The sequence below is a fragment of the Egretta garzetta genome, unplaced genomic scaffold (assembly GCF_000687185.1).
Source record: "Egretta garzetta isolate BGI_Z169 unplaced genomic scaffold, ASM68718v1 scaffold108, whole genome shotgun sequence".
NCBI classification, from domain to species: domain Eukaryota; kingdom Metazoa; phylum Chordata; class Aves; order Pelecaniformes; family Ardeidae; genus Egretta; species Egretta garzetta.
The window spans coordinates 2427918-2434860 of record NW_009260614.1 but is presented as its reverse complement, the minus strand read 5'-3'; positions in this window follow the sequence as shown (position 1 = coordinate 2434860).

Below are 6943 nucleotides of genomic sequence, written 5' to 3'. Positions count from 1 at the left end.
GCAGTAAAAGGGGAGACTCCTACCTGAAAAGACCTGCTTTCAAGAGCCTCCACACTGGGTTTTGCTGTTTTGTGGACCCCACCTCCTAACTAACCACCCATGGCCGGTGATGGGGAGTATTTCAGCACCATTGTTGAGCTGAGGGTTTCAATGTCTTTCTTGGGGCTGCTTAAAAACATGAAGGTGGCAGCAGAGAATGTGAGTTTGAGCAGTACTTATGCAAGAGAACGGATCTACCAAAGAACTCCCTTTCCACATAGCCACCAGCTGTTCAGAACTGCTCAGCACGCTGGGGATTTACATGCAGAGGGGAGCTCTTCTGAAACTGTAGCCCTCCACTGAGGCTCTGAATATTTGATCCATGACTATCGTGAACACTCAGCTCTGGACACTTTGCCTGGGGACACCCAATGAATCAACAGCAAAACTGGAATAAAATCTGGTTTGGGTTTGTGTCCCCTCCCGTCCCCCCCTCCTCCCCTTCCACCCACACTCTACCTTTCATTGAACTCCATGAGGATACACAGCACCTTATCATAGAATCATAGAATGTTTTGGGTTGGAAGGGACCCCTAGAGGTCATCTAGTCCAACCCCCCTGCAGTGAGCAGGGACACTGCTAACTAGATCAGGCTGCTCAGAGCCCCATCCCCCCTGGCCTTGAGTGTTTCCAGGGATGGGGCCTCCACCACCTCTCTGGGCAACCCCTTCCAGTGACTCACCACTGTTTTTATTGTAAAGAATTTCTTCCTTAAATCCAGTCTAAACCTACCCTGGTTTAGTTTAAAGCCCCATTTTCCCCATCTTTCCTATAGGCCCCCCAAAATAAAACAAAAGGTGACCTGACAGGGAAATTCAGTTGTTTAATTCAAAGTGTAAACATATGTATGTCTGTTCTTTGACCTACTTGATTTTCTAAATGCGAAGAACTGCTTTGAAATACTCTTTTTGGTGGGATGCAGACCTCTTGAAATTTTTATGAGAAGCATCTTTTAAGTTCTGTAAGAGAATTTTATTCATATCTATCAATGATATTTAATTAGTGTGATGCAGTGCATAGACTGGCATTCATTAAGCAGTTGTTGCAATCTGTGGTACCTTTTTTTTGGGAGGTTTAAATTTTTAAGGTTAAGATGGTGTGTTACTTCCAGATGGTCAGCCCACCGTTCATAGTGACAGCAGGATAAAAGCTGCCCTGGTACGACTGTAACATAGCACAAATCCAATGCAGGGACATAGCTTCGTTATCTAAAACAAGAATTGCATGAAAAGACACAAAGAAGCAAGTATTCATGCACACTGGCTTGTAAAACTCTCTCTATTTTTTTTTCTTGTTTTTCTTTATTTAAGACAATGCTCTCTGTATTTTTAACATCAATACATGGAGAGCTCTCATAGTAAGGGAAAAAAGGTGTCAGTTTTCCACTGCTATCTGTGGCTGTGCCACAGCCAGCTCTTGGACAAGTGTCTTCAGGGCCGTCTCCATGACTCCAAACCACAGTCGTGCCTCAGCACTGCTCTTGCTGGGGGAGTAGCATGCCAGGGAGAGCAACACATTGCACCCCAGCAGTCCATGGGGTCAGAAAAGGCTTTGAGTCTTGACCCTAAGCTGAAGACTTGATATACAGCATAGGATAGTAAGTTATTCTTGAGCGTGAGCTGTAGCATCTAGAAAGTCCTCAGAGCCAGGCTTAATAAGCAGCAGAGAGGGGATACTCCATTTCTAGGATCTCCTCTGCTGTAACAGAGGCCAGATCGCTACAGGAGCAAGCTTTTAGGGAGAAAAAACGTAAACCCTGAAAGGTTTTGTTATGTCCCCAGGATAACTGCCGCCTTCTCCACATCTCTGCACAGCCCTTCTGCCAGTTGCATGAAAGGCAACCCCAGCATTAATAGGAACAGGGATATACTGCAAATTGGCTTTGGGGATCTTCCTGGATTTTCCTGCTTTCTACTGGCACAGATGCACTGCAGGGCTGGTGAAGGGGCTGTCAGCTGAGCGTGTTAGCCTTGAACTTCAGAGGCTGGTGGCGAACTGCGCTCTTGAACTAAAGGCTCTTGGTTTGATCCTGGCCAGGTCGCTTTTGTCATCTCTTGATTTCCTTGGGAATTTAAAGCCCGCTTCTTCAAAGGTTCCTAGGTATCTATTTGTTTGCCCATGTAACATGAAGAAACAGTAGTGTTCCCTGCCTCAGTCGAGATGTTCGGAAGGACTATGAGATGATTATGGCCCATATTATTTCAGCACCTACAGATGTCTTCTGTAATAAAAAGAAGTAAGTAGGGAATTTTTTTCTAGTCACAGAAGAAATCAATATGTAAAACATATTTTCTTATTTTTCAGTCCTTTGTCAGAATTTCAGTGAACTTGCTTGTTTCCCTTCCCCCCCCTTTTTCGAGAAAGAAGCTGAAACTTTTCCAGCCAGCTTTGATAAGAAAATGATCTAAGAATTAGATTCTGGTCATCAAACTGAATACTGAAGTTCAAAGCAGCAAAACTGAAGAGTAGTTGAGCTTTAAGCTATGATTTTGCTTTTTCTGAGTGAGTTCCTTCATTTCTGAACTCAGTCAAGAGTTGAAGCCATTCTAGAAGCTTTAGAAATGCTGATCTTGAAAGATACTTATTGATAACTGTTGCAAAGATCTCTTTTTTTAATATCCTTGAGGGAACCATAAAGCCATCTCATAAGCTAAAAGTACAATAAGTTGCTTGTTTTTTCACAGCATTTCCCTGATGTGTCAGTGATGAGCTGTCCATGCTCACAGTCCGAACTTAAAAATTCATGAAATATGAATAGAGGCATTGTAATGTAGAACTAAATATGTTCCCAAACTTTGAAGATAAAGCCAAAGAAAGTTACTTTTGTGCATTAGCTGTTCCCATAGTGGAGGAAAATTTTAAGACTGGAGATAAAGGGTTCACTCATTGATGCCTAAATTACTGTCAAAAATGAATCCAGAGAGAGCAGACAATGCGCCATCAACCTTTTAATATTAGCTTCTGGGGGAAAAAAAAAAGCAAGCACTCACTCATTTCAAAAGCTTGGGCCTCACGTGGCCAATAAATGGAGGGTACGGAGAAATATAATGATATTGGTGACCCTTGCCGGCACGTCTATATTTTCTGGAGGAGCGTGTGGACTACAGCCCCATGTGCACCAGGGCCTTACGCTGCAGCTGCCGGCCCCGAACAGCTGCCAGTGGGTGAGGGCATGCTCCGTGCCCCCCGTGGAAGCTGTGAGCACTTCATAGAGCAGATTCCTGCCCAGAGAAAACACTAGAGTGAGAAACAAAGAGCCTATAGGCAATATGGAGGCTTGAATTCACCTGACCTGGTTGGAGAGGACTCTCTCGGAGGTGGTTTCAGGCAGCAAAATAAAACAAAGCTGAATAATCTCTCAGAAGCCTGAGAGTGAAAAGGAAAAACTGGCAACTCCAGAGCATCACCTGAAAACAAAGGAGAAACCCTGTTGTACTAATAGTCCAGCCAGAACTTTAAGAGTTGGAGGAAACAGCTCATGGCTTTAAATTGAACCCTTGTGGTTTGTTCCCCACCCCTTGCAGATCACGGTTTTCATACAGGGATTCAAAGTCACCAGAAGGCTAATTTAGGCAGCTGAAGGAAATTTATCTAAGAAGGCCCAAGCATCTCCTTTATTATGCTGGTGTTTACAAGGCTGGAAATGCACATGTTTAGACTTCTCCGGGTGGGTGCAGTGTGCCCGAGCAACACCCTCGCTCACTGCCAGCCCTGGCTGTGGCTCCAGTAAGGAGCAAGAAACCAGGTTTTTCTGCCTGGTTTACATCTACCAGAACGTGAAAGGAGTCTGCCCTAGATGTGTCATGGTATCATCCTACCTTTGTGTACTGCCAGAGTGATCAGGGTAAGATAACTTCTAGAAACCAAGTTATTTTGGTATTTTTATTTCTTGTAACTGGCAGCTAGCATTTGCTGCATTTTAAGGAGCAGAGATTTTAGCTAAAGGATTCATATGTCATTAATCAATCCATTAAATAGTCATGGTTTAGTGGAGTCTTTCCCCCCACAGAAGGAAAGAAGTAATTATTTTGGCTAGCACTTGAAAAGTGCGTGTGTGTCGCTGGTAGGACTCCACTGTACTGGTCAAAAAATAGAATTTTTCTATTAGACATGCAAACTGATCTTCTTTCCCCAATACTGATAAATACCCCTTAGTTCTTCTCTATTTAGTAATGATGTTTCACGCTTTTTTTTGTAGGAATGTAATGAAAATAGAAAAAAAAAAAAAAAAAGAAACCCCAAACGCTGCAGTGGAGGTTGAGCTACTCCTTGTTGAAACTCCTGGTTTGGAGACTGGGGTCCTGAGAAACCTTTTCATGTTTATGGCAAACTACTATTTTGTATTTGTTATTTAAATTTTGTTCAGTCTCACAGTGGTGCGAAGCTCAAATGAAATGGTGGTGGTGGAGCGGGTGGGAGGCTGTTCTCCAGGGGGAGACCACAGAGCATAATCTTCTCTGGTCTCCTACCGCCATATCCTCTTGATGCTCATCTTCACTGGACTTTTTGGTCCGTACTGGTTTTCGTCACCTGCAGCGTGCTGCTTTCCTCCTATGTAGGGAAGTTGCAAAGGCTGGTAGGTAACGCTGCACTCGGGATGATGTGGATAGCATTCAGCTGTTTGGAAACAGGACAGTGTTGGCCAAGTCTCGTGTGGAGCATGCCAGTGGGTGTTGCTCAGGAGACGCTAAAGGGGCACGTAATGGCTGGTGCTAATTCTTTGGAGTTTGGGCTCTAGCAGTTTCTAAAATCTTGATCATCAGGCCAGAAGTGATTGTAGGGCGACTGAGCAAAACTGAAATAACTTCAGAATGAAATGAAGGGAAAGTTGCTGCTGCTGCTAAGAGTAGCAGGGTGGAAGGAGCCCTGTGGAACATATGATGCTGCAAACCTGTTCAGGACAGGGGGATCAGGTTTTTTTAAGGTGCCCTCCACCCCTGAAAGGCCACTGCTGATTCACAGCAGGAGTTTTGACCCATGAGGCCAGTGGTAGAAAAGTTTTCTCCTCTGCAATGGTGATGTTTTGCAGCTGGCTTGAGGAATTTTCCAGGTGATGGCTAGTTGTTGTCAGCTAGCAGAGCTACAAAGTCTGCTCTGTTTAGTTCTACCCTTGATATAAAGAAAAGCAGCAACAACAACAGATACCCAGGAGAGTTTTTGAAGTTCACCCTCCTGGCTGGGGCAGGGGGGCTGGATGGCGAGCTGTTGGATGTGTGTGTATTCTTAATTTTTAGTGCTCATGCTGCTTCCCACACAGAGTATATATATTTTTTTTTTCTCCTACAGGAAATGGGACATGTTTATTTTGTCCTGGCATCCCTCATTGGGACCATACGCTCTCAGAGCAGCCACATGTCCTGTACCTGTATGCAGCAACACAGGGTCTCCACAAGGTGAGTTGTGGTTCCTTCCCTGCTTTCTTTGGGGGCTTAATTCTACTTCTTGGGAGGGAGGGGGGCAAAAATACTCTCCTTGTCCTTCAGCAAGGAGCTGCTTCACACCCTTTGCATTCACTTTTCTTAAAAGATACTAAGATGATTATTATTATTAATTTTGCATTAGGGTCATAATATGCAATAGCCACACTCCAAACTTCCTTAAATCTAGCTTTTTACAATTAATTAAGCTTTTTTTAGAATTAAAACGGGTCTTGCTGTTTCTGTGTAATGCAACAACACTGACTTCCATGGGAGCGCTGCGTAATGAAGGACTAGCAGGAACCGGTCGTCTTTATCTGAGGCTGTTTTAAAATAAGCAGCAGGTAGCTTTCTGTTTGCATGAGTGTTTCTGCTCCTGGTGGTCTGAGGCCATGTGGCTTCCCTTTTTGGTAAACAATGCTGCCAAGTTCTGAGTTTTGGGGTTTTGTTCTTGTTTTTAATAAAAAGTCCTCCACTGACAGAGGAAAAAAATTCAGTTGGCAGCTCTGGCACCGAAACTCTTCTGTTTATCACGTGCCAAAACGCCCCAGAAGAACCCCCAAACCTGCAGGTGTCACAATAACCTTCCCCTCGGTGCCAGCAAAAAGCTGTCCCGGTTTTCAGGAATTTGTAAGGTAGTTCTAGCTTCATGTCCCCAAAATCATTCACAGCTTTACCCTCTTAGTGGAATAATAAACCTGAGCATGCATGATGGACTGGCCACCTTACTTGAAGGTCTGACTATGAGTTACGTGCCCGTCTCCCTTCTGTGGGTTCGTAGCAGGATCCTGGGTCTGAATGTAGAAACCATAAAAGGTTTTTTTTGTTCAGCTCGTACTAAATTAAAACTCCAAATCCTTTAAAGCAATTTTAGGTTTGTTTCCATGGCATTGATTTTTTTTTTGTTTCATTTTTTAATTATGTCTTGAAGGTGAGAGGGGATATTCTTACATCTTGAAAAGTTGCCTTGTAGGATACAATGACTCAACGTTGTTTGAATTTCTAATCTGTTTTCGTGTCGTCTTTCTGAAAAGCCGGGTTAACTGTGGCAAATGGCTAAAGCTCTAAATAGATCGGTTTGCTGTGGTGGTTCGGTAGCTGTCCTCTCGGGATTCTTGCGTTAAAACTCTGGGTTTGAATTCTAGTTCGTGATGGTTAACACCACCTCGGTTTATGGTTTGAAGCGTAGAAGGCCCCTGCGAACCCCCTAAGTGACAGCTTGGGAGCCCTTCTCGTGCACCGACACAGAGTATTTGTGGACACCTCTGCGAAGGCGGGGGGGTTCGCTTCATTTGGGCTCAAACGCCAGTGTAGCGAAATGCACGCTTCCCAGGGAGAGGGCACAGCCGGGGAGCGAAGTTCGGGAGAGGACCAGGCACCGGCCCGGGGGGCGGGGGAACTTTCCGTGAGCCCGAACGACAGACGCGAACGGTTCGCCGCGATCGCTTCCTTGCAGCGGGGGGTGCTTGGCCCCGGCGAGCGATCGC